Source organism: Haplochromis burtoni, unplaced genomic scaffold (genome assembly GCF_018398535.1).
Source record: "Haplochromis burtoni strain Fernald_Lab_line unplaced genomic scaffold, NCSU_Asbu1 Contig_72, whole genome shotgun sequence".
Taxonomy (NCBI): Eukaryota; Metazoa; Chordata; class Actinopteri; order Cichliformes; family Cichlidae; genus Haplochromis; species Haplochromis burtoni.
The window spans coordinates 2,254,880-2,282,150 of record NW_024582433.1 but is presented as its reverse complement, the minus strand read 5'-3'; the positions used below and the strand labels follow the sequence as shown (position 1 = coordinate 2,282,150).

Genomic DNA, 27,271 nt, shown 5'->3' with positions numbered 1-27,271 from the left:
TTGGATAATCATAGGGAACATAATAGCAGGGAAGTACACCAGTCTTATACCAGTCACAAAAAAACCCAACAACAACTTTGTAACAGGAGCGGAATGAGTATAAAAGGAGCATTACTCATTGTTCATTTTAAGTCTTACAAATCATGTGAGCGATTCATGTTCTCTTGATTTCCCCTTCGCGGTGTAAGTGTGACTGTGTAACAGGATGTAGAGAAAGTATGGAACAGGGATGTTTGTTAAAAGCTTTTAGCCAAACAAAATGAAGTGAAAGGAAGTAATTCCAGAATGATGTAATTTATTCAGTTTGCGATTTGTTCAGATGGCACAGTATCATGGAGAACTTAGCAAAAAGCAGGACGGATAGAAAAATGCAGGGCTTGGAGGAAGTCAGTGATGCGGGGACTGAGAATCCATGAGAACATCTCATTACTGCAGTTTTCAGACAGGAGTTTGCTATCCTCCTTTTTTTCCCTGTTTCCCTGGTCTCAGTTTCATTCTCTGTATGAAGAGTGTCGACTAAACTGGCTGTGTAAAGCAAAGGCGGGCAGGCAGGCTGAGGGCTGGAGCATTAAGCTAGTAAATCACTTTCTATTCTCATTAAGGACAGCCGTTGACTGGTGAGAAAGGCCTCTCTGTCCTCCCAGTCAGCCAGCTAGCAAATTTGCTGCTTCACCCTTTCAGTGCATGAGTACATGCTGTGGAGCAAGAAAAGGAGCTTTAATAGGTCCTCATGTGTAATACATATTGAAAGCATTACTTGTGTGCTTTGTGTTTTGAAAAAATTAGATTAAAAAGAAAAAGTGTGGAAAAAGGATTTTTTTAAAAAAAAACGAGACCATTGATTTTAACAAGGCTTTTAAAAAAGGTCAACTGAGCATAGAGGCAGAAGTTAAATTAAAAACAATATGTTAAGAAAAGTGCTTAACTCAAAAGGTGTATTTGTCATAGCTGTGAGAAGTTTACAAATACACTTGTCAATACTGTTGCTAATTAAACAGTCATAGTTGTGAAATCTATACCGATAAAAAAAAAAAATATTGTATTTTCTTTTGCTTACAGACCAATCGGATGGTTCAGTCAGGCCTTGTGTTTGTCTTTAATTAGTCAAACCTTTCAGTCTGGCATTCATGATGTGTCATGATAAGCTGCTAGGTGGGTAGGAAAGTACACATGCCAGCAATGTAGAACCACCTTTATATTTGTTAAACCTTTTAATTGTCAGAACTGGGTTAAATGCTGATACTAGATGTCACCTGTGATTTCCCTGTGTCCAGTTTATACCCTATATTGCTTGTTGGTCCACTCAACAGCTCTTTCTTCTTGACAAATGCATTATTGGCTGTTGAGTTTGTGAAATGTTGTTATAGAATTCATAAAATACACTAAATTGTTAACGTCTTGATGCATCCTCAAGACGTTAACAATCATTCCTTTGGGGATTTACTTCCCCAAAGGAATGTAATCATCGTCCAGATGAACAGAATCAACTTTTGGGGATTAAATTGTTAAGAAAAAATGAAATGAGGTTTTATTATCAGAAGTGCATTTATTTCATGCCTCACTGTTTCATCTCACATACTGAATTGTGATTTTCTTATGCTAGAGGAAGGGTGGGGGAACTCCAGTTCTCGAGGGCCGGTGTCCTGCAGGTTTTAGACGTGTCCTTGATCCAACACAGCTGATTTAAATGGCTAAATTACACCCTCAACATGTCCTGAAGTTCTCCAGAGGCCTGGTAATGAACTAATCATTTGATTCAGGTGTGTTGACCCAGGGTGAGATCTAAAACCTGCAGGACACCAGCCTTTGAGGCCTGGAGTTCCCCACCCCTGTGCTAGAGGAAGCTAGAAAAGTTGAATTCTCACCACACACACCATTTATTGTTACGAAGCAATTTATTACCACACTACATCGCATTGCCTTACAGGTGTATGTCTTATCATTTTTTTATATATTCGCCTTTTACATACCCACCAGCTATTATACAGAACTATACAGACTGCAGAGTGTTTTGGATTGATGTACTCACCCAGCAACACTCTCTTTTAGCATCGCTCTTTCAATATTGTTCTAAAACTCTTAGGAAACGCCAGCAACACCTCTCGGTGTAAAAGTCAAAGCGGTAAAAGTCTAACACCACAGTCAACACATCCTTCTGTGAAACCAGCACTTGTTATTTATCTTCTTCACATGATTAAGAACAGTGTGATATCTATGATTTTTTTTAAAAAATGCCTTCTTTTATGTTGCTGTTGATTTGATGTGGAGATAAGAGAGGCTGTGCTCCAGTTTAAAAGAAAAAAACAAAAACAAGCCCATATGTCTTGGTACAAGCAGTCAGAGATGACGGAGCAAACATGACTAATTGCAACCAGTACAAACCGGTGTGAAATTGTGTGAAAATGGTATACACTTCCTGAACCCTAAATAGGCGTGGTCAAAAGTGTTGTGAGAGTGGATGAAAGTGTATTGGCTTGTGTTTAAAAAAACAAAACAAAACATGTAATTGACGAAGATATTAGTGCTTGCTAATAATTATCAGGACTTCGTTTGCAAAGAAAAAAGCTTAGTTGGAAAGAACTGTGAAGAATCTGTGCTCAAGTTCACTTCTCACATTGGAAGGAGTAAACTCATAATCTCCTGCTGGTATCCTACGGGTGTAGGGTGGTGTTGAAACCCACGTGACACCCATATGGGAAATGACTCTTAAATGAGCTATCTCATTTCTGAACTGTCTCTGAAGCAGTTTATTACCACCCATAGTAACAATATAATGCGATGAAAATCACCCCCTATTCATTCACATGCTGCTCTTCATATAATGGACAATCAATATTTCAATCAATAGTGAGCAGTAAACTTACATTTCAGCTTTTTAGTGCATCGTAGAATTTTTTTTAGAACATTATAGTAGTATAGTGGATATTGTCAGAAAACAAGCCGTGCAGTGCATTTTAAATAGGGGTGGAATTTCACACACAGCTCATGTCTCCGTTCCATGACATTAGCCATTTGTGACTAAAGCAAACAAATCTGTGATGAAAAACATCTGTGCTGAATTTCTTGTTGCTGGTGTGAAATGGCCTTGTTGTTTGAATTCAGGGGCTAGAGACACATAATGTTAGCCTAACTGGTTAGGATACTACTAGTAAACTAGTCTACCATTGTGCTTTCCACTTTCTCATAACAGCTGGATTTCTGTCGTGCTGGAGTATAACCTGTTAGCAAAATATCACCCGATCCACAACGAGCATAGTCTTGTCTGTTTCGTGGATAATGTCAGATTTCTGATAGTTTTGTCAAACCAAAGTCAGAGGTTATAGGTAAGGAAGGAAAAGGACAGCAAGATTCTTCTCCACCATGGCCTGTCTGCACAGCTTTGATTTATTACCACAAGTGTCTCCGAGAACAGATGAGCAGAAAGGGCAGTGTGGAAGAAGTGCAAGCCTGCTTCTCCTTCACTTTCCTTTTTTTTCCTTAGTCATTTTCATATATATTAGGAAACACATGCTTTCATTTCCAAATGCTTTGACTTTGTGATTTACCAGTGCACCACCATTTTACTTAAAATATGGGATCTTAATCCCAGTTTTTAATTTAGTTTTTGAATGCCATGTACTGAACTATCTCACTAATTCATGAAATTGTGTGGCATTGTGCTTGCACATTCAAGGGAGATAATTCCAGGCTGCTATGCTTTGTCACACGAGATGATCTTCCTTTTTTATTTTACTTGATGTTTTGGGATAGAGAGGAAATCAATACCGCTTGCAACACGGCTGTCTCTGTAAACACCTGAAGAGTTAACCTTTTTGAAAAGCTTCGGGCACCTAATGCAAGATTGAAAACGTTTAAATGTCTTCCTGTTCTTTATCATCTGTCCATCATCTTGAACTACAGTACTGTGCCAAACTCATTTTTTGACAGGAATATAGGAAGTAAGTGTAGCAGTTTGTTGAATTACCACAGTATTATTAAAGTATGTACAGCAAAAGCAGAGTTTATATAAAAATAAATATTTAGTATGATTCTATTCTTCAACATAGACTGAGCCCTCCTAGCTAAGCTTTCTTGTAATTTCTTTAAGTAGTTTACAAGAATAGTTCTTCAAGACTCTTGAAAGATATTCAAGGATCTTTTTTTAGATGGTGGCTGACTTTTATTCAGTTTTCTGTCAGAATGATCCAATGCTACTTCAATAATTTTGATGTCTGGGGCTCTGGGAGGCCAGTCCATGACTAATGGTGTTCCATTGTCTGTCCAGGTATGCTTTTACTGCATTGGCTGTGTGTTTGGAATCATTGCCATGCTGAAAAATGAAGCCATAGCCAATCTGGTGCTTTCCAGATTGTATGGCAATATCATGCACTGCAAATGTATGGTATTGCAAATCTGATGCTGCTTTTTTTTTTTTTTTGATCCACAGTGTTTTACAGATGGCTGTAGGGGCTCACTGTTTTACTTCTCCCCTGACTTCCTCTGTACATGGAGGACAATTTGAATGAAAACCTTTACATTTGGACCTGTTGCCACTGATTCAGTTCTTGTGTAATTTATCATACCTCAGCCTTTCCTTTCAGCTATTTCCCTTCCTCAAGAATGGATTCATGACAGCCACTCTTCCACTGAGAACATTTCTGCAAACAGTAGATTTGTCAACTAAAGGTTGCCTCTGAGGTCTAGTTTCAGGTGATTGCTGGATTAAGAGCATGGCTGTTCATCGTCTATGGATAGTTTTCCCGGTTTACCTCTCCGGTGCAAAAGTACCATTTTATGCATCTCAGACTGTGTTATCTGTGAAAATGAAAGAAAAAGCAGCCAATGGAAAAAAGTAAAAAACCCTTTAAAAGCATTTCAGAAAGCCTGGAGAACTATTGTTCAAGATCTTAACCCTTTTTTCCCACCCCAATATTATTTTTTCTTTTTTTGTCAACCAGCATTTCCCTATCTCTATAAACAGAGTCATAGCTAACCCCAATCGCTTACACATGGGAGAGACAAAGATTCAGTGGTCGAGTGGGGGAAAAAAAAGTGTTTTCCCTGTGGCATAGAACATGTACATGCTGCACCACAACTCAATATTATGTCAGGACTCCAGCTTAGCACAGCAGCAGAAGCAATGAAAAGGGGGAAGGGTCAACAGTAGAGATGGGAGTTATTATATGGTGTAGAGTTGAGATAGATGTGTGAGTTTTTGTAAGGACTCTTTTTAATGTTGCATTGCACTTACGTTTGCTTTGGTTTAGATCTAGTGCATTGTGGAAAATTGAAAAGATGCCAATTGATATGCCACGAGTGTAATCCAGTCATACAAACACAACCCATGGTGGATATTGTGAAGGCCAGCAAATTATACGTGTCATCATGTTGCCTGTGATAATAGACCTCTATAGGAGGCTGTCTTTTTAAGATGAATGTTCAACTCATGCAATCTAATGTGTGACGCCCCACCACAGTATTTTCCCTCCTGTCTTTTTTCCACATACAGCAAAATGACAGGATTGCAGAATTGCATAAAAGAAGGCTTAAACTTGGCACTGATCATCAAACCATTCAGACCGGCTTGCTTCTCAACAATTTTTCTGCTATTAATCAGAAGCTATCTTGGGCTGGTAAATGTATAGTATCACTTGACAGGCACTCTGTTATTATTTGCAAATTGTATTTTTCATGTTTTAAAAACAGAAAAAAACACAGAAGGCCTTGCCTCTCTCTCTCTTTGATTGGTCAGCTACTTTTTTGCTCTTGAATGTCACAAAGCAATTACAATTATTGCACCGCTGCCATTTTATACCGAGCATTAAAGATAGTCATAGCTTTGAATGTTGTATATATGTATGTGTGTACGTATCTATCCATCTTGCTTATTCTCGGTCTCTCTCACTCTCTCTCTCTCTTCCTAAATGACAGACTCAGTAAGTGGAGAACCATGCTCATTTACTTTAATGGTGAGAGACCTTAGGGATGCCACAGGAAGGATGAATGAACTGTGGTCAGTGACCCTTGATTGTTATTGTCCTCCACAGTAACTGTATTTTGTATTGCATCGTTTTACCACCAGTCTCCAGTCTTGCCTTGCAGCACTGGTGGACAGCTTTGATCTCCAGATAATTATTTGATCATTACCATTGCTGAAAGGCGCGCTGTAGTTATCTTTGATGAAATGAACAAAGAACTTGTATGTAAATACCCCTAATGAATGCAATCTTTATTTACTCCCGCTTTCTCTTTCTTTGATATGTGCACAGCAACAACAGACACAATTGTTAATGTGCTTCTCCTATTTTCAGACTTCAGAAAATGCTTGTCAGTTGACCATATGGATGTTTAAAGTCAGTTAGTACTTTCTGGTTGAGTAACTGTTATGGGACATATAAATGCGTAGTTCATAACAAAGCATTTAACGTTTATCAGTACACAGACACATGGTATGAAAACTCTTTGTTTTAATAGACCGAAAGAGCTCTTTTATATAAAGAGTTGCTGGAGTTAAGTGGACTGTTATAGGTGAATTTACTAGTTGTAATTTACTTAAATGCCAAATATGTATACTACTCTGACTGACCTGATAACCATTTCTACAATTACCATTTTACTCAGATCACCAAAAAAAGGTTTCAAAGCTTCAGCGGTAATCCCACTGACTCACCTGTTATGGATCTTTTTATCTAAATTGTATCCAGCACCCTGCATTTATCTAGAATTTACAATGAAAAAATCAAAAGCAACCCGAACCTCTTCAGCAGTAAGAGTTTGATTGCTACCTGCTGTCTATTTGATTAATTTCCACTAACATAATGCTTCAGTCTGCCTTTTTCTACTTGATTTTATAGCTTCCATTGTAAGTTTGAGTTCAGCCCCTGAGTTGTTTCATGTGGCTGTACCTCCCCCTTTAATTCCACAACTGCTTATCTTGATATGTAAAGCTGTACTAGAATCAAAGGATAGGCTGGATGGTGTAGCTAACAAGAGAGCATGCCGCAAGCTGATTCCCAAAAGATTCATAAACTTGCTACTTGTATACTGTAGAGAGGCTTTTTAGTCTGTGCACTGAATGCTTAATGTGACACTGATTTATAAAAGCAATTCCATTTAGTTGCTCTTTTTGCTCCTTGGGCTCCTCTGGTGTATCCCTACCACATAATAGAAGCCCCCCTGTGACAAAAACTGTAATGCATTTGCTCTCTTAGTAAAATATTTTTTTAATGCAAGCCAGACATTTGGGGCACAGGGACCATGGGATAAATCCATCAACTTACACACACAGTAGCTTTAAAACCAAGCTTGATATATAGACATGTTGAATATTTCAAGTTTCCTGGCTGCGTTTCTTTAAGTTATTTGAATTTCGCAACTATTACCGAATGTGGTCAAATTGAAACTCAATTTCTGGCTTTCCATTATGTGATTATTAGTTTTCTTTAACTTCATGTTGAGTCCATCGATCTGAGCGGATAATTTTTACTGCTATCAGCATGTGATAGTTTTTTTTTCTCTCTCAGTATTATTATTTCAGTAATAAAGTTGGGCAGATCGATACTGATGTGTACCACCATGACGTTTAATTTTGTGAATTGATCCCCACATAAAAAAATATCAATACAAAATATTTTCTCTGACTCAGAATTGCGTTGTTTAATGAAAGTAAATTGGTATTTGGGGCTTAAACTCTAAACAAAAGAAGTGCAGCAGAGATGGGGGAATTATAATTTTTTTCCTGAGCTTTCTCATTGACACAAACACATTCAGAAATAGACAAACAGGCAGAAAAGCAATAAGTGCCTGAATGTTGCTGCCAGCTCAAGTGATCGTGACAGGCATAGCTGGACTGGCCATCGGGCATACCGGGCATTTGCCCAGTATGCCCGATGGTGATTTTTTGTTTTTATGGGCCGATGTTTTTTTGTTTGTTTGTTTGGGGGGGTTTTGTAAACAATGAAAGGTGGTGGATTGGCCAACTGGTTGTGATCGACTCTGGGCTGGACAAATTACAGCCGATGAGGGCGAACTTTAAAGTTCTGTATTGAGGTAAAAAAGAAACATGATTTGTCCCATACTTCAGCTACAATGAAAAAAGACAAAAACCTGGAGGTATTCTGTGTCTTTACTTGTTGCCTCTTGTTCTCTCATTCTCCCGTCTCTCTCGTTTGTTTATTGCCCACTTTGTGCCAGAAAGAGGAAACCAGTGGAGGTTGCGCTAAACAACAGCAGCATGTTTTAAGCTTGATAAGCTATTGTTAGAATTGATTTGATATTACTTTCTAGTATTCAGCTGATGTTTGCTGGAGCCACAGCCATAAAAGCTGCTGGTCATGATCGGTTTGGATATGTGGTGAGAGAGAAACGTGAAGATGAAACCAGGAGATGTCCTTACTGAATCATCAGAGCTGAACAGGTGATGGAGAAACAGGTTTACCTTTTAGGTGACATGAATGAGTTGAAGGGAAGTTATGAACTGTTTCTGAGAGACAAATAACACCAGGATCCTTTTCTATGTAGCTGACAGCTGGTAACTGTGCAGGGGCGGGTCTAGCAAAGTTTTGCCAGGGGGCCAGGTAGGGCATTAACAGGGAAAGGGGGGCACAAGGAAATACTTTCTTATTCTCATTTCAAATGTCTAGTTTTTAATAAATAATTATCTGAATCATGTTTTCATCTGATGTACAATGTATAGAAATCTATTACTGTATGTAGTAAATATTAAGTCTAATATAACCCTAGTAAGCTGAAGTACTTTTTCCTTTGGGAAGGTACTATCTGTGCAGTCTGCAATTCTGTTGATGAAAGATGCTGAATCTATTTAATTATTGTAGAAAAATAATTGGTTTCTGTGCATTTGTTTTACACGTGCATTAAATTAAAGTCTATTACATCGATTAAGCATCATAAGGCGGAGGGTGGGGGGTGATTTTTTTTTTTTTGCTGGGAGTTGGCAACCCTATTAATTAGGTTGTTTAATATTTCCACTAAATACTGTTTAGAATGCCAGAATAGGGAGGTGACGTAGGTTTAAGTTTATTAGATTGATACGTATATACCAACAAGACAGTGTACATCACTGTCACAACAGCGTTTGTTTTCATTCAAAGGCTTTATGCCTTTTCGTATACCTGGCGGGCCGGTCTCTAGTCAAAATGCCCAGGCTGATTTTTTGCCCCAGTCCAGCCCTGGTGACAGGTGTTGGGTTATATGCTTCCATTCACCACATCGGCATTTTAATCAAGTCAAATGTTTAGATTTAACAGTCCTTAAAGAGCATCCTTGTAAAGATAAAACCTAAACACTTTAATTCGAAGAACATCTTGTTCTTGTCTATTTTTTAAGAATATAGAGATTTTTGTTGCATTATAAAATAAGTTCTGCTGAACACATTGTAAAAACATGCTAAAAATGGATAAAACATCTGCACACCAAATGACACCAGAGAAACAACCTAAGAGTAGAGAGCAATAATGAGCATTGTCTTCCCCTTAAGGGGGAATGTATTCATATTTCAATTATGCGTTTGGAAGCAATAGCCTGGAAATGCACAGTTTATCCTCATGTTAGAGCTCATGAGCTGGTGGAATATCCTTTGCCATTTGTGTTTTTCTAATTATGTTCAAGTTTGAACTTATCTTCAAAAAGTTTGGAATGGAAGTGTTGCCTGCCTGATAATAAGCCAGTATGAGGTCGCTGTGTAACATGCTAGTGAAGGAGCTTCTGACTTACAATCTTCTGTAAAGCTACTGTGAAATTTTGTTGCTGGTGTGCAAAGCAGAAAAAAAGCATTTGATCACCAGTGCTTGCGACTGAAGTATCCTCTCTCTTTAGCATTGTTTACATGCCAGTGTGGCAACAAAGCCCACTTAAGTCTGTCTTGATTAAAATGACAAGTGTGAAATAGAAAGCAGAAAACTGCCAAAAACAGTGCATGAAGTGATTAAGGTTTGGTGATTGTTTACCCGTACTGTTTTATTAGAGTTCGGTGGTGAACATTTTCTACTTTCAAAGTTCTTTATGTGTAATCTTTATTTGATAGCTGTTGCAGTCTCCAAAATAATGTAGTAACAGTTTAAGATAATGTGAGAGTCTGCATCAAACCATCCAGAAAACTTGTTTTCCCCAGAACCGAGCTCACTGGGACACCACCATCTCTGGCTTCAAACAGACTGAAAAGCATCTAAATATCCTCCTACTGGTTGACAGGTTAGTGGGAGAAAGCCCACTTTCACTCTTTTTGAGCTCTGATTGTTCTTTCTCCTACTTGTTCCTCCTGCCTTCATGCACAGTCTGTTGTTCACCAAACCTTGTTTTGTTATACTCTGTTTTATTTTTTCTCATCCTAACAGACAAATTATACAGTCCACATTTCAGTTTTCAAAAGATTCAGCATTTTTTGAAATCTATTTCTGAAAATAGATTATGTCTATTTTTTCCCTTTATCTTAAAACTGCACAGTGTATGTTTTTAGTATCGATTGTATAGTATATAAGAGTTCATTATCATATCATATTGGAGATGCGCTTATATAGTCTTGACTAACCTAGTTAATAGAATTATCTGAATAGGGTTTTTGTTTTGCAAGCATGACAGGCAGTGTGTGTTTCAAAGAGGAAGACGGGAGTCATTGTTCATATAAGCTGGTCACAATGATGTTTAAGACCCATAAAATTTGATTCCCTCCAGAATTGGTGCTGCACCTTGGAAATGTGCCAGTTCTGCACTGCTCACTACCTCATGGTTCCTACAAAAGATTTTAAACCTTTTATCCATGCTGGTATGTTTGTACCTATTTGCATTCCCTTCAAGTTGTACAATCTTTTAGATTTCCTTTCAGATAAAGCACATGCTCCATTAATCTCCCCTCAGCTGATGAGTTCCCTCCCACAGTTTTTTCTAATGCTCCATCATGCACATCTCTCAGAGTTCCTGGTAGAACTGGCTTTATCTGCACAGAGATACATGTTCTAACTCTCTTCTTTTGTAGTTGTCTGGATGAATAATGTTGTTCCACTGACGTTTTCCGAAACAAAACAAAGATATCCATAGGTTGTACAAAGAAGATTTATTTAACAGAAAAGTATAATAATATCTGTCCTGCAACAATAACTACATTATCAACATATACAATATGAACGTTATCTCAGTAATTTTAGTTTTCCTCAATATTTTCACATTATCTAAAGTGATCCCAGGAGAAACACTGGGGTTTTCTACACCACTGTGAGACTCCGGCAGAGCTCCTAATTGTTTCAGCACTCTGAATTAAACGATATCTTGGCAAAGACTTGCATGTGGCGGTCACTGTTTACAGTCCATCTATGAGTACAGATCAATTAAAAACAAGATAAAAGAAAAGAAACCACAAACAACACAAAGGTAAATTGTCATCAGATGATAGCAGATGGGTTTGAGATTGCATTTTGTCCATTCCTTGAGGTCCCGACTTTATACCTGCGTGAAGCCAAAGCCTCCTCAAATTTAATTTGAGCAAACAGATTCCAGAAAGATTCAAGCCAGTGCTGTTCTTTGCCTACAGATTATGCATATTCATATGCAGATATCCACTCATGAAAATCAGTACAGAACAGAGGAGTTTGCAGCATATCAATGCACTTCTGATAAGACTTGTGGGAATACAGGCATTTGGTCTAACACATTGTATGCTTATCCAGTGATAGCTCATTGGTATGTCATGGCTGTATCGCACTCGCCTCCATTTAGAGGCACAGCACACCGCATGCATTTTTTTTCTGGTATTTTGTCTGCTTTGGATTAGCTCTAATCTAACAGCAATTACCCTTAGATGTGTAACACAGCAGAACATGCTCTCCTGAGGTCAATGGTAGGTCATGTGTCTTCAGAGTGGTTAAGTGCATCATCAAGGTGAACAATACACACACGCTGATCTGCAGCCATTAATTTGTCGTGTTTTGTGGTTGTTTATACATTAAATCCTTATATGCATTTAAGGGAACGTTCCTCATCATTTTTTTCCGAGTAGGTGTTTATTTATTTGCTAAAACTGAGTTTATCTAATTTCAAAGCAGATGACCACACAAATTGCATTTGAATTTTTAAAAAAGTGTTGATAGTTTATATGCATGTAGAAAGATTCTCCTTCCATCTGTTTAACAGTATAACACATTCAGAGGGAGCCTGAGGAAAAAAATATGTCATATGTCTGGTTGTAATGTTAATTTCACCTCTTTAAATAAATTAATCACACATTGTGGAAGGGAGAAAAATGGTGAGATCTGTAGCCAATTAGAGGAATTATGATGGCCGAATTCCAATAGGGAGGAGGATTCACATTCTATGCAGAGTTCTTCCTCCAGAGCCACTTGACATTTTTAGAAATGTATTTTTTTATGTTGCAGCTCTGCATTCTTTTCTTTCTTTTTTTTTTTTTTTTAAAAGTGGTTCTCCAGCTTACTGTGATCACATAGATAAGCAGATATGCAGATACTGGTTTATAAAGCACTTTTTGGACTTTCAACAGAAAGTAACAGTCATAAATATAGACATTATTAAAGATAACTCATGCTCATTCCCAGCTGTAATAAAGTTGGAACCTACTAATCTCATCTGCAGTGCCCTTTTAAAATTGGAATATAAAAAGCAAACAATAGTTCCCAATAGAAGCTACCAGGGTGTCGTAGACAAGAAGATATAATTAATTTGACAAGCAGTTTTAATGACACTACACTGCATGACAAAAGTTATTTAGTATTTCCATTGTGTTCTGGTGTAGACTTTGAAGTTCCTGTGCTTTGGTGTTCCAGATTGCACATAAAAGGCCTAGCTGGTCAGAGTTTATTATGCATGAACCACTTGGGGTTACCACTTCACTACACACTAACTAGGATTGTAAATTTTCCTACAATTATTAATTTTGTTTTGTTTGTTGTTGTTTTTTCATAATACAGATGTTTTTTTTATAACTGTGAATGCACTTTGAACCTTTATGTGTTCATGTGAGTTCGATGCTGGTTAATTTCCTCAATCACATTACCTGTTCCACTTACACCAAACGTCTATATTAAAAACTGAATCTGCAGTTATGTCTCCTCTAAAATATTTTGTTAGCTGGACGGGCCTGGGTGGATTTTCATCAGCTCAAACACAGCAGTATTGTAGGAATAATGTAAAACAGGAAAAATCCTGGAATGGAGTATAGTTAGCAACACCACAGAAAGTGAAACAGACTGCACACACACACACGCACACACACTTGTTTTCATATCTTAGTGAGGACTTGATGCTTTCCCTAGCCGCTTACCCTAACGATAACCATCAGAAATGAATGCCTAATCCTAACCTTCAGCCTAAACCTAACCATAACCTAATTGTAATTCTGACACTAAAACCACATTTTGAGCCTCAAAAAATGCCTTAAAACTCGTGGGGACTGTTGGTCCCCACAAGTATAGTAGCATGCCAATTTTCTGTCCTCACAAAGACATCTAAACATGTACACACACACACACACACACACACACACACACACACACACACACACATTTCTAGTGCACAAGTTCGTCAACGTCTGAATGCTTTCATTTTTTGTATGAAAGATTGTTAGCTCTCTCTTACATGGGGTATTTGCTCATGTGTACTGTTGTTTTTGATGTCAGTTAATTCTAAGTATCGGCTAGGATTTGCTGGGACAAACATTTTTTGCTTGATCACATCCTCCTGCACCTCTGGACCATTTTCAGTACAGCTTTAAATTTTAGATGTCTTAGTGGAAGTGCCATCCTGGCCCCTTGCACTTGTACCTCTGCAAAACTGCTGGCTCTCCTACAGAGTTTCAAAACAGTGATCTTTCATCCCCTTCTGGAAGTCTTGAAGAAATGAATGTGTGGATGAAGTGGATGAGGCAAATCTGTTGAGTTGTTCAGATAGTGAGCAATGATTTTGTAACCAAAAACAAATCTGCTTTTTCAGTGGGCTCTATGCCAGCATATGATTTCACACTGACATGTACAGCATTTCAAGTTGTTTCCACTGAAAATCATACTGACAGTGTCTACCTCCACTTGTCCCTGTGTGCAGGTTCTTTGAGGAGATTATGTTGAATCAGCTACATTTATTTTAGTAATTTAATGGTTTGTTCCCCTAATCTGTTGATCATACCTTCTGTTTGAATAACATTTTACTTTATGAGTTCTTGATCTGGGAAGTTTGAAACTGTGAATATTCTCCCAGTTGAACTGCAATTGCAGAGCATTTTATAGTGTAGGGAGAAAAGAAAGTCTGTTATTGTGGGTTCCTGCACTACTGTCTCATGCAGAAATAATCTAAAAAATAAAAGAATGTGCAGAAATTAATAAAAATTTGCAAAAGTTTTGTCAGTATAGTGAAACACTGGCTCTATATAGATATTTTTTCCTCTTTGGCTACTAATCGGCTATGTAATAATTAGACTGGTGAAGATGTTTTTAGTATGTTGTATTTTGTCTATTTGTGTGTGTGTGTTGCAAATTATTTATCCTCTCAGGGTTGACAAAGGTTTTTAGCAATAATATATTGAACTATTAGTTTTGCTTGGGTATGTCAATACCACTTCAATATAACCTATGTAGCAATTATGTATTTTATTATTTAATAATTAAATATATGGACATTTTCCAGATTTGGACAAGCCATCATAAATTCGTTTGTGTGGTGTGCATCTTCCACTCTTTAGTTCAACAGTGTGATCATTGTTCCGTAACATAACCGCAATCAGGACAAATGCACTATTAACTCTGTAATGAGACAGCTCAACAAACAGAATTAATGGGACCATTCAAAATGGCAATCTCCAGCTTTCAACACTTAGTTAGGCTTGTAAGTATGGATGTCAGAGTCAGGCCTTAGCTAAAGAGAAAGAGTGCCACTGTGGAGTTATTTTTTTGACCCTACCTTTCAGACAGTGTTGTTATTTAATGCCTTTGAAACTCAGTAAACTGTGTGGGTATGGCTTAAGGAAGAAAAAAAAAAGAGTACACATATTTTTCCACTTTAGTATAAAACTTACAGCATAGTGGCTTGCAAAAGTACTCGGCCCCCTTGAATTTTCCCACATTTTGTCACATTACAGCCACAAACATGAATCAATTTTATTGGAATTCCATGTGAAAGACCAATACAAAGTGGTGTACACGTGAGAAGTGGAACGAAAATCATACAAGGTGTGCATAATTATTCAGCCCCCTGAGTCAAAACTTTGTAGAACCACCTCTTGCTGCAGTTACAGCTGCCAGTCTTTTAGGGTATGTCTCTACCAGCTTTGCACATCTAGAGACTGAAATCCTTGCCCATTCTTCTTTGCAAAACAGCTCCAGCTCAGTCAGATTAGATGGACAGCGTTTGTGAACAGCAGTTTTCAGATCCTGCCACAGATTCACGATTGGATTTAGATCTGGACTTTGACTGGGCCATTCTAACACATGGATATGTTTTTGTTTTAAACCATTCCATTGTTGCCCTGGCTTTATGTTTGGGGTTGTTGTCCTGCTGGAAGGTGAACCTCCGCCCCAGTCTCAAGTCTTTTGCAGACTCCAAGAGGTTTTCTTCCAAGATTGCCCTGTATTTGGTTCCATCCATCTTCCCATCAACTCTGACCAGCTTCCCTGTCCCTGCTGAAGAGAAGCATGATGCTGCCACCACCATATTTGACAGGGGGGATGGTGTGTTCAGAGTGATGTGCAGTGTTAGTTTTCTGCCACACATAGTTTGCATTTTGGTCTCATCTGACCAGAGCACCTTCTTCCACATGTTTGCTGTGTCCCCACGTGGCTTGTGGCAAACTGCAAACGGGACTTCTTATGGTTTTCTGTTAACAATGGCTTTCTTCTTGCCACTCTTCCATAAAGGCCAACTTTGTACAGTGCATGACTAATAGTTGTCCTATGGACAGATTCCCCCACCTGAGCTGTAGATCTCTGCAGCTCGTCCAGAGTCACCATGGGCCTCTTGGCTGCATTTCTGATCAGCGCTCTCCTTGTTCGGCCTGTGAGTTTAGGTGGACGGCCTTGTCTTGGTAGGTTTACAGTTGTGCCATACTCCTTCCATTTCTGAATGATCGCTTGAACAGTGCTCCGTGGGATGTCCAAGGCTTGGGAAATCTTTTTGTAGCCTCAGCTTTAAATTTGTCAATAACTTTATCCCTGACCTGTCTGGTGTGTTCTTTGGACTTCATGGTGTTGTTGCTCCCAATATTCTCTTAGACAACCTCTGAGGCCATCACAGAGCAGCTGTATTTGTACTGACATTAGATTACACACTGGTGCACTCTATTTAGTCATTAGCACTCATCAGGCAATGTCTATGGGCAACTGACTGCACTCAGACACACCCCACTTTGCAGTTATTTATTTGTAAAAAATGTTTGGAATCATGTATGATTTTCGTTCCACTTCTCACGTGTACAACACTTTGTATTGGTCTTTCACGTGGAATTCCAGTAAAATTGATTCATGTTTGTGGCTGTAATGTGACAAAATGTGGGAAAGTTCAAGGGGGCCGAATACTTTTGCAAGCCACTGTATGCTATACACCAGGTTGCATCTCATACTGTCCAGAAGCTCAGTGAAGCCCTGGTGGTCCAGATGTGGGAGGAGATCCCTGATGACATTACTCATCTTCTCATTAGGAACATGCCCACCATTCTCAGGCATGCACACAAGCATGTGGTACAAACTACTGAGCACCATTTTGAGTTGCTGCAATGACATTTTGGTACAATGGACTAGCTTACCACATGACTGTTTCAATTTGATTTTCTTGGTGTCTTTGAATTCATCCCTCAGTAGGCTGATAAGTTTCATTTTCATTAAATGATGTAGAATCCTTTCATTCTGAATATATTACCCAGATCAGTATATATATCAGACATGATTTTTTGTTTTTCTCATTGAGATACGATGTGTTTTCAAAATGTTCCCTTATTTTTTATTTCTTTACCATTAGTATTTCTAAACACTTTTTTTAAAGCTAATGATAAGTTATTGGGTTGGACCAACAATTTGATCATACCAGCATTAATATAAAATCTATCAGCTATTGTTGAGTTAAAGTTATTTATTCCAATCTTCCAATTGGGGGTGGTATTTGTGTGTCTTGGTGCAGCTGGCGGGTGGGGCCGGAGGGTAATTGTTTCCAGAGTTTTGAGTAGTTGAATGTTGTCAGAGCCAGATAACTCAACATTAATAAACTCTCTGACAACACAATGATGGATTTATTCCTTAGGTCTTTCACTATCCCATCCACTGATCTAATGGGATTTGCCAGGCCGACTATTATGATGAAGTAGGCAAATGATTGTCAGGATGTTGCTTCTCATCGGTCATATTAATTGCATTTATATGTCATTATTACAGTCTCCTAATGGATGATAGCTGCTTACAGGCGGGCACTCTTCTCCTTAACCTAATTAAGTTAGAGCCAGTGTTTTTGCTTTTTTCTTCCCTTCTCCATGCAAATTGCATCATAAGTGCTATGTTTTATGTTGTTTTCAGAGAAAGAAAAAAAAATCTCCTTTGTCTACTTAATGTTATTTGTCAGTGGATTTGAACAGCCTTCTTAGTTTCCAACCTATTGATCCAGTGACAGTTAAAGGTTACATGGCTTAAGAAAGTCAACATCTAATATACAGGGATCAAAACAAACATATTTTTAGGGTATTGATTTTTTTTTCTACTGCAGTGATGTCTCCCAGAGAAAAGCAGAACAAGGAAGAAGAGTGCTTGCTTTATACTCTTGTTAAGTCATTTTTTGTTATGCTGAGGTATCAATTAGACAACATACATTTACATAATACACGTCATGAGCTGACGTGGTAAAAGTACACATATTTGGCATTTAAGTAGTACGAAGACTTGTGTTAAAAATATGATAATGATAAAAGCTGACGCTCTCATTCTTTCCTCTTCCTGAGAAATATAGTTGTTATACCTTTAGTTAGAAGACACGTGTGTGTGACTAACTCCAAAGAAACAGTTTTTGTGTTTGGTGATATTAGCTGAGCTGTTACATTTTAAAATTGAAAAAATTACTAACTTTTTGCATGCTCGTTCTTTGTAGCACTAGCTAGATGCGTACTGCAACCACAAATTATCAACACCCGGACTATAACCAGCCAAATTTTTCAGTTGTCTTAAACCCCTTAGTATAGTGCTATAACGGTGATAGATACACCATTTTTTTGTATGTGTTATTGTTTCCTCGATTTAGTTTCAAATAATTTTAATGTTTGAGGATGTGGCTGACCTTTTCACAGTTCACAAATTAATACAGTATAGTCAGTATAGATATATCCACTACCATTTTCTGACATGACACTACTGTTCAGGCTGTGTTGGCCCAACTCTTTCTGAAAGTGCTGTAACTAAGTTTAAAGATATAATTCCCCCAGTGTTATCCACTTCAATGCCATGTGCCAACACAGTGCAGAGCAGCTACCTGAACTCTACTCCCACAAAGGTCGATTGTCTTGTTAATAGTTTTACATCTTCACTGCATACGACTCTGGATACTGTGGCTCAAATCAGAAGTACTCTACTCCCTGGTATAACTCTCAAACACACCTCTTAAAGCAGATAACTCATAAGCTGAACAGGAAATGGCGTCTTACTAATTTAGAAGATCTTCATTTAGCCTGTAAAAAGATTTTAAACATTAGAGAAAAAGAAATATTCACAACCATCTCACAGACACAACATTGTGTACAGCTACTTTCAATACTACTCATATTTATTTAGACTCTTTTTCTCCAGTTGATTTTTGTGAGTTAACTTCAGTAATTACTTCATCCAAACCATCAACGTGACTTTTACACCCCATTCCTACAAGATTGCTCAAATAAGTCCTACCTTTAATTAATGGTTCAATCTTAAAAATAATCAACCTATATCTATTAATTAAGCTGGCAGTAGTTGTCTATCTTGTCTATCTATCTAATCAAAATGAAAATAGCTAAAGTTGTGCCGCTGTATAAAACCGGGGGATAGACGCCACTTCACAAATTACAGGCCTGTTTCTTTACTACCACAATTCTCCAAAATCCTAGAAAACCTGTTTAATAAATGATCAGACAAATTCTTAGATAAATATAAATTACTCTCTGACAGTCAATATGGATTCAGATCAAAAAGATCAACATCTTTGGCATTAATCGAATCAATTGAGGAGATTACAAATGCTATAGATCAGAAACAGTATGAGTATTTCTGGATCTCAAGAAAGCATTCGACACAATCAATCATGACATATTAATTAATAAATTGGAACGGTACGGGATCAGGGGGGTTGTACTGCAATGGGTGAAAAATTATTTAAGTGACAGGAAACAATTTGTGAAGCTGGGTGTCCATTCCTCATCATGCTTGGACATTGCTTGTGGTGTTCCACAGGGCTCTGTACTGGGTCCAAAATTATTTATTATTTATATAAATGATATTTGTAAGGCATCTGATATATTAAAAATTAGTATTATTTGCAGATGACACAAATATTTTTTGTTCTGGGGGGAATCTAAAGGAGCTGCTGGATACAATTACTTCAGAAATGTGCAAAATTAAAAAATGGTTTAACAGGAACAAACTATCGCTAAATCTAAGTAAAACTAAAATTATCTTATTTGGGAATTCCCTTAGAAATGCACAAGTGCAGATTCATATAGATGGTGTGGAAATTGAAAGAGTACTTGAACATAAGTTTCTTGGTGTGATTATAGATGATAAATTAAACTGGAAGTCTCATATAAATCATATACATAACAAAATTTCAAGAAGTGTCTCAATCTTGAGTAAAGTAAAACACATTCTGGACCACAAATCACTCCACATTCTCTATTGTTCCCTGATTGCACCGTATTTGAATTACTGTGCAGAGGTTTGGGGCAATACTTACAAATGTTCGCTATCATCAATCTTTATATTACAAAAAAGGGCCTTAAGGATAATCCATAAAACTGGTTACAGAGATCATACAAATCCACTGTTCTTAAAATCAAAAATTCTAAAATTCACAGATCTGGTTCATTTTCTCACTGCACAAATTATATATAAAGCAATAAATAACCTGCTTCCTGACAATATTCTAAAAATGTTTTCTAAAAGGGAACGGGGATACAATTTGAGGGGGGAATTAAATTTAAAACATCCTCGTATCCGTACAACATTAAAAAGTTTTTGCATCTCTGTGTGTGGAGTGAAGCTGTGGAACAGACTAAGTAAAGATATGAAGCAATGTCCGAGCATGGCACAGTTTAAAAAGCGGTTTAAGGATATGGTTTTTACAGGGTACAGGGAAAGGTAGAGATTTGATAGGGTGTTCTTGTCTAATATTTTCATGTGTGTGCGGGTGCACGGGTATGTTGGTATGGGTATATATTTGTAGGTTGTGTATCCTTGAGGTGAAAATGTGTATATGTGCGTATGTGTATGTATGGATAGACAGAAACATATATGTATATATAAAAAAAAAAAAAAATTACACATGACATATAATGTAATTGCAAGGAGGTATTTTTGTAGTCTACTGATACTATTTAGTGGAAAAGGGGTGGGATTAAATAAGCTTATGCTTCTTCCTGCTCCTTTTTGAACATGAACTTTATTTGGAGTTGTGGTTGCTCGTTTTCCTTTTGTTTTGCTTTGTTCATTTGTCTCTTTTAATTCTATTTTGTTGTACTTTTTCAACATGTTCAAAATAAAGATTCAATCAATCAATCAATCAATAATCGACTCGAATTTGTTCATCTAAATGGAGAGTCCTTTTCACACATCGTGGAGTTCCACAGGGTTCAGTGCTAGGACCAATTCTGTTTAAATTATACATGCTTACCTTAGGCAGTATCCAGATAAGGCATGGCATTAGTGCTGTCAGCGTTAGTCTCGTTAAAATGACGTTAACGCCATAACCGCATTAATGCGGCAAATCTCTGTTAGCAAGTTAGCGCGGATCGGCCCGTGCGTGGGGCTGCACGGTGTCAACGCGTTAGCCCGTTAACGCGTTAGTTGGTTATGGCGTTAACGTCATTTTAACGAGATTAATGCTGACAGCACTACATGGCATACATTTGAACTCCTATGCAGATGATACCCAGCTTTATCTATCCATGAAGCCAGATAACAGATATCATTTAGTTAAACTGCAGGTCTTTATGTCTTTAAAGACATAAAGACCTGGAAAATGTCTAATTTCCTGCAAATTCAGATAAAACCTAAAAATCTTCAAAATTTGTTGTCTAACCAGAGGCTTACTGTGGATGGCATTACCTTGGCCTCCAGTAACATTGTGAGGAGTCTTGGAGTCAATGCACATATTAAACAAACATGCAGGAATGCTTTCTTTCATTTGCACAGTATCTCTAAAATTAGAAACATTGTGTCTCAGACTGATGCTTAAAAGCTGGCTCATGCATGTGTTACTTCTAGTTTGAACTACTGTAATTCATTATTATGAGGATGTCCTAAAAACTCCCTGAAAGCCTTCAGTTGATTCAAAATGCAAAATGCTGACAGGTACTAGAAAGCAAGAGCATATCTCCCCTGGCTGCTCTTCATTAGATGCCTGTTAAATTCAGAATCAAATTTAAAACACTTTAAAAACACAACAATATAAAGCACCTTGAAGCAACTGTGATTTGGCATTATGTAAATAAAAGTGTTTACTGATAAAACTGATTGAACTGAATTCATATATTCATATTAGACTGTTTAAAGTAGTCTTTCAGGAAGGTGTTAATTGGACTTTTTGACTGTTAACCTTCCTAAAAATCTGTGTATAAATGTTCAGATCCAGTGTCACTTATTTGTGTTTACTCTTTAGGGGTGTTGTTCTAGGGCATGAGGACCCCACATCATATTAAAATTGTAAAACATGAGTTTTTTGATGCCATATCAGAGGACTCATCAATATGACTGACTACATCCATTTGCAGTGATTCACACAAATGTGCAAAACATTAGTCAAGCTTAGGCAGAATTTTAGTTCTCAGCATTTGAAATTATGTACTCTTCATGGGTTTTGCATAGATTACTAAATTAAACTATGCCTGAGATAACTGGCTGTGGGAATTCACAGTTATCCAGTAGTTTATCCAGATTGTACAGACAAATAAACATGCTCGCTATGGATATGATAAAATTAAGAGAAAATATGTTATATTATCTAGTATCTAAGATTTTAATATATAATTGTTTTCACTGTCTGATTTGATTAAGCTACCTGTCTTGATTCTAATTAAGGAATTTGATTATGTTTAAAAATATTGCGATTTAGGTTAAAGTACACCATAAGACAGCATTAAACAGAAAGCTCAATTTTCTCATTTACTGGGATGCCAAGTTCCACCTCACTAATACAAGCACACATTTCATATATTGACTGGAGACCCTTAATATTTTTTGTTTGTCTGTTTGTTTTAATAAAAACAGAAATATTCCACTTTCTGTTTGGATTTTGAATTCAGGTTTTATGTATGTGCATATACTCGAGGTTGAATTACATTAATGGGCACCACATTGTTACAACTAGTGTATGAAAGTTGGCCATCATGCAATGGAAATCGCTGCACCATTGGTGCTCTTTGTTGTTGTCCCTGGTTTTTCCACCAACAAACAGTGAAACAGCTGCTATGCCCACAAGGTATATAGGAGCCTCCTGGTGAAACTATCCCCTAGAGCCAAGTAGAGTCTGATCAATGGTGTCTTCTCATATTCAACAACTCAGGCTCATGTTCCAGCTACTCTTTTAAAACTGCATAATTAGATAATAAAGTAAGGCATGTAGAATAGCATATTGTGATTATTATTAGAATGTTCATCTTAAATTTCACAAAATGTTTTGAATTTAGTTTTTTGCCCACACTAAAGTGATATTTTATGTATAATAATTTATTGTTACAGGTTCCACAGTCCAGGTTTAAAAACAGACTCTTGCCTTCTTTTTTTATTGCTTTGTACTGTATGCATTTTAAAGTATTTGGAATTGTTTTTGATGTTGCTTCAAATTATGGAAAACACCTTGTAAAGGTGATGTATAAATCAAGTTTATATTTATTATTATTATTATTATTATTATTATTATTACTTCCTCTATCCAGACTTTAGGAATTGGAGACCCTCTTAATTGTACAGAAACAGGACCTTATTTTGCTTTGTAATGAAACCACAGGAAGAATGTCAGAAGAAGCAGACAAAAATTTTAAATATATATATATATATATATATAATGACAAGAATGTTACTTTGTTTACTCAGATTTTGAAATAGAGAAGCTGTTGGACCTAACTCAACCTTAATGTCACATAGAGAGTGTAAATAGTTGTTTAACCCTGTGTGTAAACTGCAGCTTGAAATTGTATTGATTTTTTAAAGCTTACCTCTTCAGGCAAAATCAGATGTTCAGCTTTTAAGTCAAAAAAACAACTGTTTGTCCGATCACTGCGAGTACGGGCAGCATAGGATCCATCACAGAGCATAAGGGTCAGATTTATTCAGGAAAAAATGCTCTCCTTGAATTATGTCGGTAGGGAAAGAACATGCAATTCCTTTAAAGCATCAACTGAATGAAATATTTTACTTTTCAATGTGGAGAATTCTTGCGGGTACAGTGGCAACAAAAGTGCAGAGCAAAAAAAGGGAAAGAAATACAGCCAATGTTTGCCTGCAACCAAAGCTATGATAGTCCAAGACTGCCTGGCATCTTGATAAATATTTGAGCATGGCTTTTTAGTACAGATAAACAGACTCCACAATTTTATAATCAACAAAGTTTTTAACTATGTCCTAAGTTCATTTCCATGGGTTCAAGTAATATATTCTGCGGCGCCACAGTACTGTAAAAAAAAAGCTTAAGCCATCCCATATTTCTTTATATTTTACTGGAAAAATTGAAAACCGGTGCAGTGAGTTACTGAAATGTGTAAACACACCTAGGAATACAGTATATAAGGCACAAAACAGAGTTTATACAAGATTCAAGGCCTCTCTCTTTTCAGTATGACCACCTTTATTCATCAACAGCCTGAACTCTCTTAGGCACCTTTCTTGTAGTATCTTTATATAGTCTTCAGGAAACGTTCTCCAGACTTGTTGAAGGACATTCAAAGCTTTTCTTTGGATGTTGCTTTCCTTTTGTAAGGCAAGGCAAGGCAAGGCAAGTTTATTTGTATAGCACAATTCAACAAGAAGGTTATTCAAAGTGCTTTACAGAGACATTAGAAACAAAAACAAATAAAAAGCATGATTTAAAATTGATTAAAACAAGCAAACAAACAAACTAATTAACAAACAAACAAAACAGTATATAGAATCAAAACAGATAAAATCAGAACAGTAGATAAAATCAGTAGTTAAATGTAAGTTTTGAAATTTAAGCTTAAAAGTGTGGATTTGGTGCTTTATTCAAATGCAGCTGAGAACAGGTGAGTCTTCAACCTGGATTTAAATAAACTGAGTGTTTCAGCTGATCTGAGGCTTTCTGGGAGTTTGTTCCAGATATAAGGAGCATAAAAGCTGAATGCAGCTTCTCCGTGTCTGGTTCTGACTCTGGGAACTGATAAAAGACCAGATCCAGATGACCTGAGGGATCTGGAAGGTTCATACTGGGTCAGATTGTACAGATCTCAGTCAAGATAATTCCACACTGCTTCAATAATGTTAAGGTCTGGCCTCTGTGGAGGTCCATGACTGATACTGTCCCATCATGTGTTTTTCTGTTTTTACTGCATACCAGGATGGCAGTGTATATGGGATCATTGTCTGGATGAAAAATGAAGCCACTGCCAGTCACACATTTTCCAGATAGCATTACATGCTGGATCAAACTTTGGCAGCACTTTTCTGTTACATCAAGTTGAGCAAGATCCCCAGTGCCACTTCTTGAAATTCATTCCCAAACTATGACAGAACCTTTGCTGCATTTTACAGATAGCAGTGGGCATTTACTGTCTTGCTTCTCTGCTGACCTCCAGTGCACATACTGACAACGATTTGAATCAAAATTTTACATTTCAGTTAATCACTTCAAAAGACACTGTTGCTACTGATTTTCAGTCCAGTTTTTCCAGTTTTAATTTGGCATAGTTCAACCTTGTCTCCCTGATTACCTTTCTTAAGAATGACTTCCTGAGAGTCACCCTTCTGCTGAGACCATTTCTGCTGAGGCTTCAGCAAACAGTAGATGGCTCAGCTGAACTCGTGGGTCCTGTGTGACATCTTTACTTTTTTGCCTTATTGTATAAGGACATTACTTTCAGGTACTGTTCATCTGCTGCAGATATTTTTTTTAGGCTTACCACTTCTTTTGTTTTCCAGTTGTCCATTTTTCTCAATTTTTTGACTTGCACACACTGCACATCATGCCAAGATATGGCAAGTTTTGAGCTATTAGCTCTTTGGAGGGAAAATACTATTTTATACTTGTCCTATATTGTTCTCTTTGATATTTTTAGTAGATTCAAATAAAGAAATGGGGGCAAATTATGTATCTTTGTAGCTGGCTGCTAGTAACAAATAACCTAAAAATACTATTTAAATAGGTTCTTTGAAAGGCTGTCTGTTATGTGTAGAAACAACACTGGTTCATCACTTCAGTAAGATGTCTTGTTTTATGCTGGAATAAATCATGGGCTAGTACTGACTGGCTTAACAAACTAAAAACAAAACTAGTGCTCAAGATCAGTAAAAATTACAAGCAATCATTAAAATGGTAGAAATGAATTAGTATCATGGGTTTGGTTAAGGCTATCTTTGTTTATTTTTTTATGTTTAAACCCTAGTTTCTTTAATTCTTTCCTCGCTGTGCTTCTTAACACTGTAGGCTGTCTAAAGGAAACAGAGTTGCTTTCTAATGACATCTGACAGTGGCCGTCTGTTGCAGTCATGTGATACAGTCCCTGAGCAGTCGTGGCCTGTTTAATAAATGTGGCCTAACCATGAATCCATCCAGAAAACAGAAGATTGGCTACATAGCTGATTCTTAATTCATTATATTGCATGAGAGGGATTGGCAATAGTGTCTCTCTGAGTATACTATAAGACAGTATAAGTGCCAAACCGGGGGATTTATTGCTTTAACATCTGTGGTTTTATTAGACCAACATGGACAATTTTGCTCTTCAGTAAGTATGCAGCACTGCTTACTATAACAGATGAATTAGTCTATGTCCCCTTCTTCACCATCATGGCATAGGTGATAAAGTCCATAAATGAGAGCTGCAGAGAAGTCATGTGGTACTCGTTTACTACTTTGGTGATACTATGACACGTACCACCTACCCAATCATTCAATCATTGTTGCAAATCATGTAAACCTTTCTTGGAAACCGTATTCCCTGATGACTGCGGCCTCTTTCAGCAGCATAAGTCTTGCCACAAAGCAAAGATAGTTTGGGAATGGTTTGAGGAGGACAACAATGAGCTTGAGGTGTTGGTTTGACCTCCAAATTTCCCAGATCTCTATCCTACTGAGCATTTTTGGGATGTGCTGGACAAACAAGTCTGATGCATGGAGGCCCCGCCTCACAACATGAGTTGCTACAGTACAGAACTTAAAGGACATGATGCTAACATTTTGGTGCCCGATACCATAGACACAGCTTCAGGGGTCTAGTGGAATCCATGCCTTGACCTATCAGGGCTCTTTTGGCAACAAAAGGAGGACCAACACAGTTTTAGGCAGGAATTACTACAAAAAATGAACCAAATGTCACAAAGGCACTGTAAAAATGTGACCATGCCAAAAAAAAAGTCAAGCAGGCAGTCCATATTATAACACTGAGCCATACTTCTTTATTGAAATCCCACAAATGCATGCACAGTGACACACTCACCTGGGAATGTACAGTGTTTCATCCTCTCCGATTCGTCACATACGTCTACAGCTCCTCATCTAAAGCTGCCTTAGCACTGATATGAATCAATGTACCAGTCAAGTGAATCCAGGTGAGATAGAAATCCACTTGCAGACCTCTGATCACAATCAGTGGTGGAGAAAACACATGGAGGCAGGTTTACCTCAACTTCAAACATGCAGGCCTGTGGCACAATGGGGGACAACTGTGGAAGGAAAAGCTGAAAAGATTACCTCTCAGACTCTGTGTGCTCCTCTGTGGGAGGTCCTGGTAGCTTGCAAGAAAGTACACGTGGACTAGAATTCAGAGAGCTAATACAGACTGACAGATACTAGTGTGTGGTTGGGGTTAGATGAGTGCTGTTAGTGATCTGCCATGAATGCATGGTTGTCTGGTTAATGCATGCGATGCATTAACTAAACAACATCAGATATGCTT

The 27,271-nt window shown here is 37.5% G+C and overlaps 1 protein-coding gene across 1 annotated transcript in view; it reads left to right on the top strand.

Moving 5' to 3' along the window:
• Window positions 1-27,271, top strand: part of LOC102288892 (astrotactin-2) — a 292,853-nt gene that overhangs the window by 1,343 nt on the left and 264,239 nt on the right. The window lies entirely within an intron of this gene.